The following is a 14607-nucleotide window of genomic DNA, read 5'->3' on the forward strand; positions in this document are numbered from 1 at the left end:
ATGGCAGGTGTCATCACAGAGGTCTATGGCAGGTGTCACCACAGAGGTCTATGGCAGGTGTCACCACAGAGGGCTATGGCAGGTGTCATCACAGAGGTCTATGGCAGGTGTCACCATAGAGGTCTATGGCAGGTGTCATCACAGAGGTCTATGCAGGTGTCACCATAGAGGTCTATGGCCGGTGTAATTTTCATTTGATAAAGGTGTATGAGCACTTTTTTTTGGGCGTGAGCTGTAGACTTTATCACTACCTTTCGGGATCCATATGACTTTCAGATCTTGTTTTATTCAATTTATATATATATAGATATAGATAGATATATGTTTTTTCTTTGTCGCTCCATTGGGAGACCCAGACAATCGGGTGTATAGCTTCTGCCTCCGGAGGCCACACAAAGTATTACACTTAAAAGTGTAAAGCCCCTCCCCTTCTGCCTATACACCCCCCCGTGCATCACGGGCTCCTCAGTTTTTATGCTTTGTGCGAAGGAGGCACACATGCACGCAAGCTCCACAATTTAGTCAGCAGCAGCTGCTGACTATATCGGATGGAAGAAAAGGGGGCCCATAACAGGGCCCCCAGCATGCTCCCTTCTCACCCCACTCTGGTCGGCGGTGTTTGTTAAGGTTGAGGTACCCATTGCGGGTACATAGGCAGGAGCCACATGCTGTTTTCCTTCCCCATCCCTTAAGGGCTCTGGGTGAAGTGGGATCCTAATCGGTCACCAGGCACTGGGACCGTGCTCCCTCCGCAGGCCCTGGGGAATCTGCTGGACAGGAGCCGGGTATCTTCAGGGACAAGGCCCTGCTACTGTGAGGTACTCTGTGTCCCCTTGGGGACGGCGCATGGAGCGCTTGTGTCATACACGCTGCAGCACTGCTGGGTGTGTTAGTGCGCCGGGACTATCGCGCTGACCGCGCTTGTTTGCCAGCCGCGCTTATAACTTTAGTCCCCGGCTTCTGCGGTCTAGTACCGCATATTCCCGCCCCCAGGCCTGCCAGTCAGGGGAAGGGCGGGACGCTGCACTGGACGTCAGCGCTGAGGGCTGGAGCATACTTTGTATCCTCCTCCCCCCTCACTGAGCACCGTGGGGCACCAGATTCCCGCACTTTCTAGGGCACGCCCACGGCCCCCTCCTCCTCACAGAACCCCGGCAGCCATTCCTGTCAGCACTTCTGAAGCTGGAGAGGAGAGACAACACGGCTCTGGGAGGCCCAGGCAGGGAATCTGGTGGTCACACAACCGCTTTGGGCGGTCGGTAAGCAGCACCTGTTTCTAGGTGCTGGCCCCACTGAGTGCCGAAGTGTATATATATATATATATATATATGCTTATATGCTATACATTTACTCTGTACGGTCGCACTGTTGGTTTTTGGCTATATACCCTCCCGGATTGTACTCAGAGGAGACAACAGCATGTCGTCCGCAAAAAGCAAGGGTGCCAAAGCACAGGCTTACTTTGCAACCTGTACCTCATGTGCGGCTATGCTACCGGCAGGTTCCACTGACCCTCATTGTGTGCAATGCTCGGCCCCTGCGGCACTTACTCAGCCGGAGCCTCTGCAACTGGTGGCCCAGGTGGATCCACCTGCTACCACTATCCAGGTGACAGGGACGGAGTTTGCAGTATTCGCTGACAAACTTTCTGAGAGTATGGATAAATGGTCTGCTCAGATACTAGAAGCCTTGCAGTCCAGGCCGGTAACACAGGCCCCGGGCACTGTTGAATCATTGACCCCAGGCCCCCCTCTGTTGGAGCAGCAAAGTGCTCCTGGGGTGACTCATAGGTCCCAAGGTGAGGTCTCTGACACGGACCGCAGTCCCAGACCGCCTAAGCGGGCTCGCTGGGAGCCTCCCTCGACTTCATCACACTGCTCAGGGTCTCAGCAGGACTCTCTAGAGGATGAAGCGGAGGTGGCAGATCAGGATTCTGATCCTGAAGCCGCTCTCAACCTAGATACACCTGAAGGTGACGCCATAGTGAATGACCTTATAGCGACCATCAATCAGGTGTTGGATCTTTCTCCCTCAGCTCCTCCAATTGAGGAGTCAGCTTCTCAGCAGGAGAAATTCCGTTTTAGGTTTCCCAAGCATACAATGAGTACGTTTCTGGATCACTCCGACTTCAGAGAGGCAGTCCAGAAATACCGAGCTTGTCCAGATAAGCGCTTTTCAAAGCGCCTTAAGGACACACGTTATCCCTTCCCACCTGACGTTGTCAAGGGTTGGGCTCAGTGTCCTAAGGTGGATCCTCCAGTCTCCAGACTGGCGGCTAGATCCATAGTTGCAGTGGAAGATGGGGCTTCACTCAAAGATGCCACTGACAGGCAGATGGAGCTCTGGTTGAAATCCATCTAAGAAGCTATCGGCGCGTCCTTTGCTCCGGCATTCGCAGCCGTATGGGCAATCCAAGCTATCTCAGCTTGTCACTCGCAGATTAATGCAGTCACACGTGCCTCTACTCCGCAGGTGGTGTCCTTAACCTCTCAGGCGTCGGCGTTTGCGTCCTACGCCATTAATGCTGACCTGGACTCTGCGAGCCGTACGGCGGTAGCATCCGCCAATTCAGTGGCAGTCCGCAGGGCCATGTGGCTACGTGAATGGAAGGCAGACTCTGCTTCCAAAAAGTTCTTAACCGGTTTGCCATTGTCTGGCGACCGCTTGTTTGGTGAGCGATTGGATGAAATCATTAAACAATCCAAGGGAAAGGACTCATCCTTACCCCAGTCCAAACCAAACAGACCTCAACAACGGAAGGTACAATCGAGGTTTCGGTCCTTTCGGCCCGCGGGCAGGTCTCAATTCTCCTCGTCCAACAGGCCACAGAAGGGTCAGACGAACTCCGATTCTTGGCGGTCTAAGTCACGCCCTAAAAAGACCGCCGGAGGAACCGCTCCCAAAGCGGCCTCCTCATGACTTTCGGCCTCTTCACACCGCATCCTCGGTCGGTGGCAGGCTCTCCCGCTTTTGCGACGCCTGGCTGCCACAGGTACAAGACCGTTGGGTGAGAGACATTCTGTCTCACGGTTACAGGATAGAGTTCAGCTCTCGTCCTCCGTCCCGATTCTTCAGAACATCTCCGCCCCCCCGACAGAGTCGAGGCTCTTCTTCAGGCGGTGTGCACTCTGAAGGCAGAAGGAGTGGTGATCCCTGTTCCTCTTCAGCAACAGGGTCACGGTTTTTACTCCAACTTGTTTGTGGTGCCAAAAAAGGACGGATCTTTCCGTCCTGTTCTGGACCTAAAACTGCTCAACAAACACGTAAAAACCAGGCGGTTCCGGATGGAATCGCTCCGCTCCGTCATCGCCTCAATGTCCCAAGGAGATTTCCTAGCATCAATCGACATCAAAGATGCTTATCTCCACGTGCCGATTGCACCAGAGCATCAGCGCTTCCTGCGTTTCGCCATAGGGGACGAACACCTTCAGTTCGTGGCACTGCCTTTCGGCCTGGCGACAGCCCCACGGGTCTTCACCAAGGTCATGGCAACAGTGGTAGCAGTCCTACACTCTCAGGGACACTCGGTGATCCCTTACTTAGACGATCTGCTTGTCAAGGCCCCCTCTCGAGTGGCATGCCAACACAGCCTGAGCATTGCTCTGGAAACTCTCCAGAGATTCGGGTGGATCATCAATTTCCCAAAGTCAAATCTGACACCGGCCCAATCACTGACATATCTCGGCATGGAGTTTCATACTCTCTCAGCGATAGTGAAGCTTCCGCTGGACAAACAGCGTTCACTACAGACAGGGGTGCAATCTCTCCTTCATGGTCAGTCACACCCCCTGAGGTGCCTCATGCACTTCCTAGGGAAGATGGTGGCAGCAATGGAGGCAGTTCCTTTTGCGCAGTTTCACCTGCGTCCCCTTCAATGGGACATTCTCCGCAAATGGGACAGGAAGTCGACGTCCCTCGACAGGAACGTCTCCCTTTCTCAGGCAGCCAAAACCTCCCTTCGGTGGTGGCTTCTTCCCACTTCATTGTCGAAGGGGAAATCCTTCCTACCCCCATCCTGGGAGGTGGTCACGACGGACGCGAGTCTGTCAGGGTGGGGAGCGGTTTTTCTCCACCACAGGGCTCAGGGTACCTGGACTCAGCCAGAGTCCTCCCTTCAGATCAATGTTCTGGAGATAAGGGCAGTGTATCTTGCCCTAAAGGCGTTCCAGCCGTGGCTGGAAGGCAAGCAGATCCGAATTCAGTCGGACAACTCCACCGCGGTGGCATACATCAACCACCAAGGCGGAACACGCAGTCGGCAAGCCTTCCAGGAAGTCCGGCGGATTCTGCTGTGGGTGGAAGCCACAGCCTCCACCATATCCGCAGTTCACATCCCGGGCGTAGAAAACTGGGAAGCAGACTTTCTCAGTCGCCAGGGCATGGACGCAGGGGAATGGTCCCTTCACCCGGACGTGTTTCAAGAGATCTGTTGCCGCTGGGGTACGCCGGACGTCGACCTAATGGCGTCTCGGCACAACAACAAGGTCCCGGCATTCATGGCACGGTCTCAAGATCCCAGAGCTCTGGCGGCAGACGCCTTAGTTCAGGATTGGTCGCAGTTTCAGCTCCCTTATGTGTTTCCTCCTCTGGCACTGCTGCCCAGAGTGTTACGCAAGATCAGGTCCGACTGCCGCCGCGCCATCCTCGTCGCTCCAGACTGGCCGAGGAGGTCGTGGTACCCGGATCTGTGGCATCTCACGGTGGGCTAACCGTGGGCACTACCAGACCGACCAGACTTGCTGTCTCAAGGGCCGTTTTTCCATCTGAATTCTGCGGCCCTCAACCTGACTGTGTGGCCATTGAGTCCTGGATCCTAGCGTCTTCAGGGTTATCTCAAGAGGTCATTGCCACTATGAGACAGGCTAGGAAACCAACGTCCGCCAAGATCTACCACAGGACGTGGAGGATATTCTTATCCTGGTGCTCTGATCAGGGTTTTTCTCCCTGGCCTTTTGCCTTGCCCACTTTTCTGTCCTTCCTTCAATCTGGACTGGAAAAGGGTTTGTCGCTCGGCTCCCTTAAGGGACAAGTCTCAGCGCTCTCTGTGTTTTTTCAGAAGCGCCTAGCCAGGCTTCCACAGGTACGCACGTTCCTGCAGGGGGTTTGTCACATCGTCCCTCCTTACAAGCGTCCGTTAGAACCCTGGGATCTGAACAGGGTGCTGATGGCTCTTCAGAAACCACCTTTCGAGCCAATGAAGGATATTTCTCTTTCACGCCTTTCGCAGAAAGTGGTCTTCCTAGTAGCAGTCACATCACTTCGGAGAGTGTCTGAGCTAGCAGCGCTGTCATGCAAAGCTCCTTTCCTGGTGTTTCACCAGGACAAGGTGGTTCTGCGTCCAGTTCCGGAATTTCTCCCTAAGGTGGTATCCCCCTTTCATCTCAATCAGGATATCTCCTTACCTTCTTTTTGTCCTCATCCAGTTCACCAATGTGAAAAGGATTTGCACTTGTTAGATCTGGTGAGAGCACTCAGACTCTACATTTCTCGTACGGCGCCTCTGCGCCGCTCGGATGCACTCTTTGTCCTTGTCGCTGGCCAGCGTAAAGGGTCACAGGCTTCCAAATCAACCTTGGCTCGGTGGATCAAGGAACCAATTCTCGAAGCCTACCGTTCTTCTGGGCTTCCGGTTCCCTCGGGGCTGAAGGCCCATTCTACCAGAGCCGTGGGTGCGTCCTGGGCTTTGCGGCACCAGGCTACGGCTCAACAGGTGTGTCAGGCGGCTACCTGGTCGAGCCTGCACACTTTCACGAAACACTATCAGGTGCATACCTATGCTTCGGCGGATGCCAGCCTAGGTAGACGAGTCCTTCAGGCGGCGGTTGCCGACCTGTAGGAAGGGGCCGTTTTACGGCTCTATTACGAGGTATTATTTTACCCACCCAGGGACTGCTTTTGGACGTCCCAATTGTCTGGGTCTCCCAATAGAGCGACAAAGAAGAAGGGAATTTTGTTTACTTACCGTAAATTCCTTTTCTTCTAGCTCTAATTGGGAGACCCAGCACCCGCCCCTGTTCGCTTCGGGCTGTTGTTCTTTGTGTACACATGTTGTTCATGTTGAATGGTTTTCAGTTTTCCAAACTTCCTTCGGATTGATTTTACTTTAGACCAATTTATAAGTTTCCTCCTTCTTGCTTTTGCACCAAAACTGAGGAGCCCGTGATGCATGGGGGGGTGTATAGGCAGAAGGGGAGGGGCTTTACACTTTTAAGTGTAATACTTTGTGTGGCCTCCGGAGGCAGAAGCTATACACCCGATTGTCTGGGTCTCCGAATTGGAGCTAGAAGAAAAGGAATTTACGGTAAGTAAACAAAATTCCCTTCTTTTTCATTTTGGTATGTAGTTATTCTTAGATTTTATTAGTTCTAAAATTTATACCAAATATGTTATTTTCTAAAAAAAAACAAACAAATAACATGTGAAACAGTGATTGAGAAGGAGTTGTCTGAGTGGTGAACAACTACTTTAAGAGGCTAAGGCTAGTTTCACACTACGTCTTTTTAACATCCGCTGAAAACGTTTTTTTAGCGGAAGTACGGATCCTGCTTTTACAGCAAATAACGTATGCAAACGCATCTGTTATTTTGCAGGATCCTGCACTGGATGTTTAGGGGCGGGCATTGGAGTCATGTGATCGGGAGTGAGGGGAACTAGACTGGGAGGAGGCTTCTGACAGCTGCAGACGCTGGTAACCAAGGTAAACATCGGCCTTGGATACCCGATATTTATCTTGGTTACGAGTGTCTGCAGCTGCTAGGAGCCGGGCTGCCTGCACACGTAACCAACGTAAACATCGGGTAACTAAGAGAAGTGGTTACCCGATATTTACCTTGGTTACGAGTGTCTGCAGCTGCTAGGAGCCGGGCTGCCTGCACACGTAACCAACGTAAACATCGGGTAACTAAGAGAAGTGGTTACCCGATATTTACCTTGGTTACGAGTGTCCGCAGCTCTCAGGTGGGGGAGAGAGGAAGGGGAGGAAGGGGGAAAGACAGAGATAGAGAGAGAGAGGGTGAGGGAGGGAGTAGAGAGATAGACAGATCACGCGAGACTGGTTCTGGGCATGCTCAGTACTTTCTGGGCATGCTCAGTACAAAAGCAGGATCCTGTCTATCAGCACGCCAGCGTTCACCTGCGTTTGCGTGCGTTATAGTCAGGATCCAGCAATTTGCAGTATTTGGACGGAGCTCAAAAACGCTACAAGTAGCGTTTTTGAAACATGTTAAAAAACTGCAAGTCACTGGATCCTCACTATAACGCAGGCAAACGCAGGTGAACGGATGTTAACGCGAGTCCATTGCAAATGCATTGAAATGAAAACGCATTTGCACTGGATCCGCTTGTCCGCTAAAATAACGTTAAGGACGGATGTTAAAAAGACGTAGTGTGAAACCAGCCTAAATTGCCTTTCTTTGGTCTCTGCTCCATTGCGTGGACATCTGCCATCAATGTACAGCAAATATTGCAAATTCAGACCTGGGCAGAGTGGGTCCGGTAGTTTCCTCTTGGTGCTGCCCGAACCCAAGACCATTAGGCACTGGCCACATTTGCATGCTGCTGGCCCTGTGCACACGGCGTTCAGCAGCCTTAAAGACATATTGGTTTTCCAAATTTCAAAGAACATCGACATTGACTACAGGAATCTGTTTTTCTCGCAGCGTGAGTGCATTTCTATCCACGTGGGCCAGGCCGGAGTTCAGATTGGCAATGCATGCTGGGAGCTCTACTGCCTGGAACATGGGATTCAGCCCGATGGACAGATGCCCAGCGATAAAACCATCGGTGGAGGAGACGACTCGTTCCACACATTCTTCAGTGAGACAGGAGCCGGAAAACATGTCCCCAGGGCGGTGTTTGTGGATCTGGAGCCCACGGTGGTTGGTAAGTAGTACTTTTTGGCTGTGACGCCAGCATCTGACATTTTCACAGGTAAAATTAACAGACAAGGATACGTCCTGGTGACATTCAGCATCTGAATTTCTGCTGCAGATTTTTACCGCTGAATTGAGCCCTTTAATTGTAGATTTTGGGAAAAGCCTCACATACGTGAATTTGCGCTAACAATTTCTGTTTGAATGTAGAGATCAGTAGTGTCTGATTGTCAGAAAGAGCCAGATATATAAGTAAAGCAGAAGTTATGGCGGGATATAGATTAGCTCGGATCTGATCACTGCCTTCAGATCACGTCGCGTATCTCCCAGAATAACGGGTTGTTACTTATCACATACGTTCCTGTACAGATGAGGTGCGCACCGGCACATACCGCCAACTGTTCCACCCTGAACAGCTCATCACAGGAAAGGAAGATGCTGCCAACAACTACGCTCGGGGACATTACACCATCGGAAAGGAGATAGTCGATTTGGTCCTAGATCGTATACGCAAGTTGGTGAGTGGCAAAAGCAACTGTCTGCGCTGCTGAGTCCTCATTTATGTATTAAGTGTTAATTTCTTTGTCGCTCACTTGGGAGACCCAGACAATTGGGTGTATAGCTTCTGCCTCCGGAGGCCACACAAAGTATTACACTTAAAAGTGTAACCCCTCCCCTCTGCCTATACACCCTCCCGTGCATCACGGGCTCCTCAGTTTGATGCTTTGTGTGGAAGGAGGCACACATCCACTCATGCATTCTCAGATTAGTTATATCGGTTGGAAGAAAAGAGGACCCCCACGGGGCCCCCGGCATGTTCCCTTCTCACCCCACTATGTCGGCGGTGCTGTTAAGGTTGAGGTACCCATTGCGGGTACAAAAGCCGGAGCCTCATGCCGTTTTCCTTCACCATCCCTTAGTGGCTCTGGGAGAAGTGGGATCCTGACCGGTCATCCATTCACTGGGACCGGGCTCCCTCCGCAGCCCCTGTGGGAATCTGCTGGACAGGAGTCTATTCATCCTCAGGGACCGGGCCCTGCATCTATAAGGTACCCTGTGTCCCCATGGGGACTGTGCATGGAGCGCCTTCTTCCCGGACGCTGCAGCAGCTGCTGATTTGTGAAGACCGGCGGACTTCCGCGCCGACCGCGCCTGCTTGTCGGCCGCGGTCTTAATTTTAGTCCCCGGCTTCATCGCGGCCTAGTAGCAAAAATCCCGCCCCCGGGCCTGCCTGTCAGGGGTAAGGGCGGGACGGCCGGCCTGACGTCGGATGTGAGGGCCGGAGCATCCTGTATGTTTCCTCCCCCCTCACTGATCACTGTGGGGACCCTAGATTCCCGCACTTTTCTAGCACCGCCCACGGCTCCACTCCTCCCCTGAGAGCTCCGGCAGCCATGTTTTTGGCATTCTGCCGGTGGAGGATTATCAGAGAAGAGCTCTGCAGCTCTGGGAGACCTAAGGCAGGGAATCTGGAGGACACACACTCCGCTTTTTAGCGGTCGGTAAGCCACACCGGTCACCCGGTGCTGGTCCCCCCCAGGGTGCCGGAATAGATACGTATTTATATACATATTTCTGTTCGGTCGGGCTGTATACCCCTTCCCATATACCCTCAGTGATCACTCTCCTAGGAGACAACAGCATGTCGTCCACAAGGAACAAAGGTGCTAAGGCACAGGGGTTTTTTGCGACCTGTACCTCTTGTGGGGCTATGTTACCTGCGGGTTCTTCCTACCCTCACTGTGAGCAATGCTCGACCCCTGTTTCGCTTGCTCAGCCGGAGCCTCGGTCACTAGTGGGCCACTCCGCTCAGGTAGACCCCCCTGCTCCCCCTGTCCAGGCGGCAGGGACAGAGTTTGCTGCGTTTGCTGAGAAACTCTCTGAGTCACTTTCACAATCCATGGCTCAGTCTATGGACAAATGGTCTGCCAAGCTGCTAGAAGCTTTGCAGTCCAGACCGGTCCTTACACAGGCCCCGGTCCCCGTTAGCTCGTCGCCTCCAGGCCCCTCTCGGTCCGCGCCGCAGCGCGCTCCCAGGTTGGGCCCTAGGTCCCACGCGGAGGACTCCTGCCCGGACCACAGTCCCAGACCGACTAAGTGGGCCCGCTGGGAATCTTCCCCGACTTCTTCACGCTGCTCGGGTTCCCAGCTCGAGGACTCTCTGGAGGACGAGGCGGACGTCACAGCTCAGGGCTCTGAACCTGACGTTGCCCTCAATCTTGATACACCTGAAGGGGACGCCTTAGTTAATGATCTTATCTCGTCCATCAACCAGGTGTTAGATCTGTCTCCCCCGCCTCCACCTGTAGAGGAGTCGGCTTCTCAGCAGGAGAAACACCAGTTTCGGTTCCCCAAACGTACACGGAGTGCGTTTTTCGATCACTCTAACTTCAGAGACGCTGTCCAGAAGCCCAGAGCGGTTCCGGACAAGCGCTTTACTAAGCGCCTTAATGACACACGTTACCCCTTCCCCTCTGATGTAGTTAAGGGTTGGGCTCAGTGTCCCAAGGTGGATCCTCCAGTCTCTAGATTGGCGGCTAGATCTGTGGTATCGGTGGCAGATGGCTCATCGCTAAAGGATGCCACTGACAGGCAGATAGAGCTCCTGGTGAAATCCATCTATGAAGCCACAGGCGCGTCTTTTGCCCCGGCCTTTGCAGCCGTGTGGGCACTACAAGCTATCTCAGCTTGTCTGGCTGAGATTAATGCAGTCACACGTAATTCTGCTCCGCAGGTTGCGTCTCTGACTTCTCAAGCGTCAGCTTTTTCTTCCTACGCCATGAACGCAGTCCTAGACTCTGCTAGCCGTACAGTGGTGGCATCCGCTAACTCTGTGGCAGTCCGCAGGGCCATGTGGCTGCGCGAATGGAAGGCAGACTCGGCCTCCAAGAGGTTCTTAACCGGTTTGCCGTTTTCTGGCGACCGATTGTTTGGCGAACGATTGGATGAGATTATTAAGGAATCCAAGGGAAAGGACTCCTCCTTACCCCAGTCCAAACCTAAGAGACCTCAGCAACGGAAAATTCAATCGAGGTTTCGGTCCTTTCGTCCCTCCGCCAAGTCACAATCAGCTTCGTCCAGCAGGCCGGAGAAAGGCCAGAGGAACTCCTATGCGTGGCGGTCTAAGTCACGCCCCCAAAAGGCCGCCGGAGGCGCTGCCTCCAAGGCGGCCTCCTCATGACTCTCGGCATCCCCGAACCACATCCTCGGTCGGTGGCAGGCTCTCCCGCTTTTGCGACGCCTGGCTGCCACATGTTCAAGACCGATGGGTGAGAGACATTCTGTCTCACGGTTACAGGATAGAGTTCAGCTCTTGTCCTCAGACTCGTTTCTTCAGAACCTCTCCGCCCCCCGCTCGGACCGATGCAATTTGTCAGGCAGTGGACACTCTGAAGACAGAAGGAGTTGTGATCCCTGTTCCCCCTCGGGAACATGGTCGCGGCTTTTACTCCAACTTGTTCGTGGTGCCAAAGAAGGACGGATCATTCCGTCCCGTTCTGGACCTCAAACTGCTCAACAGACATGTGAGCACCAGACGGTTTCGGATGGAATCTCTCCGCTCGGTCATCGCCTCGATGTCACAAGGAGACTTCCTAGCATCGATCGACATCAAGGATGCTTATCTCCATGTGCCGATCGCACCCGAACATCAACGCTTCTTGCGTTTTGCCATCGGGGACGAGCACCTTCAGTTCGTGGCATTGCCTTTCGGCCTGGCGACAGCCCCACGGGTGTTCACCAAAGTCATGGCATCCGTTGTGGCGGTCCTACACTCTCAGGGCCACTCGGTGATTCCCTACTTAGACGATCTCCTAGTCAGGGCACCTTCTCGGGCGGCGTGTCAACACAGCCTTACAGTCGCTCTGGCGACTCTGCAGCAGTTCGGGTGGATCATCAACTTCCCAAAATCCCAGTTGACACCGACCCAATCACTGACTTACCTCGGGATGGAGTTTCATACACAGTCAGCGGTAGTCAAGCTACCGCTGGACAAACAGCTTTCTCTGCAGGCAGGGGTGCGATCTCTTCTTCGGGGTCAGTCATACCCCTTGAGACGCCTCATGCACTTCCTGGGGAAGATGGTGGCAGCGATGGAGGCAGTGCCGTTCGCGCAATTCCATCTGCGGCCACTCCAATGGGACATTCTCCGCAAATGGGACAGGAGGTCGACTTCCCTCGACACGAACGTCTCTCTGTCCCTTGCAACCAAGACGTCTCTTCAGTGGTGGCTCCTTCCCAATTCTCTATCGCAAGGAAAATCCTTCCTACCCCCAACCTGGGCTGTGGTCACCACGGACGCGAGCCTGTCAGGGAGGGGAGCGGTTTTCCGCCACCACAGGGCTCAGGGAACCTGGACTCCGGTAGAGTCCTCCCTTCAGATCAATATTCTGGAGATAAGGGCGGTGTATCTAGCCTTATTGGCCTTCCATCGGTGGCTGGAGGGCAGACAGATCCGAATACAGTCGGACAACGCCACTGCCGTCGCATACATCAACCATCAGGGCGGCACGCGCAGTCGTCAGGCCTTCCAGGAAGTCAGGCGGATTCTGCAGTGGGTGGAGGCCACAGCCTCCACGATCTCCGCAGTTTACATCCCGGGCGTAGAAAACTGGGAAGCAGATTTTCTCAGTCGTCAGGGCATGGACGCAGGGGAATGGTCTCTTCACCCAGACGTGTTTCGAGAGATCTGTCGCCGCTGGGGAACGCCGGACGTCGATCTCATGGCGTCACAACACAACAACAAGGTCCCGGCCTTCATGGCACGGTCTCAGGATCACAGAGCTCTGGCGCCGGACACATTAGTTCAGGATTGGTCGCAGTTTCGACTGCCTTATGTGTTTCCCCCTCTGGCGATGCTGCCCAGAGTGTTACGCAAGATCAGGTCCGACTGTCGTCGCGCCATTCTCGTCGCTCCAGATTGGCCGAGGCGATCGTGGTACCCGGATCTGTGGTGTCAGGGCCAGGCGGTCGAGCAGACCCAGGAGGTGGATCCACTGGTCCGAACTCTAAGATGGTGGTAAGGAGTCCGGTAGCTGAAGCACTATGGGCAGCAGAACAGTCCGTGCAAGTGTGTAACGGAGAAGTCCCTGGGACCACGGAGTCACAGATGGTAGTCCGGGTGACGTAGCTCAGGTTCGGAAGCCGAGATGAGGTCAGGCGGGGTCCGGAACCTTTGGAGCGAGATGACGGGTCACCGCAGGGATCCGAGATGGTACGGACTGTCAGATGGCAGACGGACAGCGTGCGGGGTTCGGGATTCAGCAGGACCGGATGCCGAGGCAGGATCAGCTCTAGAAGAGAGATACGTGAGTATGGCAAGGAGACATAAGGAGACCTGACTCCTAGCTTGGAAAACACGAAGATCAGGCCCCGCCCCCTTGGACAATAAACCCTTATATACCCTGTACCTGTTTAGCTTCATTTCCTGTTAATGGACGCTGGCCCTTTAAGAAAGGGTCAGTGACCGCGCGCGCGCCCTAATGCGCATGCGCGCCGCCCGGGTGCCAGAAGCCAGGGAAGGAAGCTGAGGGGAGGACGCAGGGGAGCCGGCCAGGGCCTGGGAAGCCGTCAGACGCCGGGATCGGAGGCCAGGGAACCTGGGAAGGACGGGCACCGGAGGCTGGGGAGCGGGGAGCGTGGCAGGTGAGTCGGGGAGCGGGGCTGAGGACCCGGGGAGCGGAGCAGAGGACCCGGGGAGGGGAGCCGAGGACCCGGGGAGCGTGACAGTACCCCCCCCCCCCCACGCCCCCCTCCCCGCAACCGGGACATGAAGGCACGGATCAGAGGAGTGCCCACGTTCTCCCTGGGCTCCCAGGACCTATCCTCAGGACCATACCCCTCCCAGTCCACCAGGAAGAACTGTCGGCCTCGAACAGTCTTCATGGCCACAATATCCCTTACCGCATAGATGTCGTCCTCGGCAATAGGAGGAGCCGGACTGGCAGCAGAGGAGAAGGGACCAAGGAAAACCGGCTTGAGCAGAGAGACGTGGAAGGAGTTGGGAATCCGCATCGTGGCCGGAAGCCTCAGTTTGTAGGAGACCTCATTGATCTTGCTGAGGACCTTAAACGGCCCGATGTAGCGAGGACCCAGCTTGTAGGAAGGTATCTTCAATCGGATGTACTGGGAAGCAAGCCAGACCAGGTCACCAGGAGAGAAACACGGAGGGTCCAGGCGCCTCTTGTCGGCGTGTTTCTTCATCCGCTGGGAAGCGCGCCCAAGGGACGCCTTGACAGAGTCCCAAATGGTAGCGAAGTCACGGGCTACAGTATCAGCAGCAGGGACATCCGAAGACGGGGATATAGGCAACGGGACGGAGGGCTGAAGTCCGTAAACGACATGGAAGGGAGACTTGGAGGACGACTCACTGATGTGGTGGTTATGGGAGAATTCAGCCCAAGGCAGAAGCGTGGACCAGTCGTCGTGATGGGCGTTGACATAGTGACGTAAGAAGGAGGTCAAGATCTGATTGACCCTCTCCACTTGGCCATTAGACTGAGGATGGTAAGCAGAAGAAAAGTCCAGAGTCACTCCCAGATGTTTGCAGAGCGCCCTCCAGAAGCGGGAGGTGAACTGAGTTCCCCTGTCGGACACGATGTGGGATGGAAAGCCATGCAAGCGGAAGATGTGTTGTATATAGGCTTCCGCGAGTTCCTGAGCAGAGGGCAGTCCGGCCATAGGGACGAAGTGAGCCATTTTGGAGAACCGATCCACCACGACCCATATGACTGTGTGC

At 54.5% G+C, this 14607-nt stretch overlaps 1 pseudogene; it reads left to right on the top strand.

Moving 5' to 3' along the window:
- The window catches only part of LOC142251624 (tubulin alpha chain, testis-specific-like), a 73102-nt pseudogene that overhangs the window by 2171 nt on the left and 56324 nt on the right, over positions 1-14607 (top strand).

The sequence above is a fragment of the Anomaloglossus baeobatrachus genome, chromosome 9, assembly GCF_048569485.1.
Source record: "Anomaloglossus baeobatrachus isolate aAnoBae1 chromosome 9, aAnoBae1.hap1, whole genome shotgun sequence".
Taxonomy (NCBI): domain Eukaryota; kingdom Metazoa; phylum Chordata; class Amphibia; order Anura; family Aromobatidae; genus Anomaloglossus; species Anomaloglossus baeobatrachus.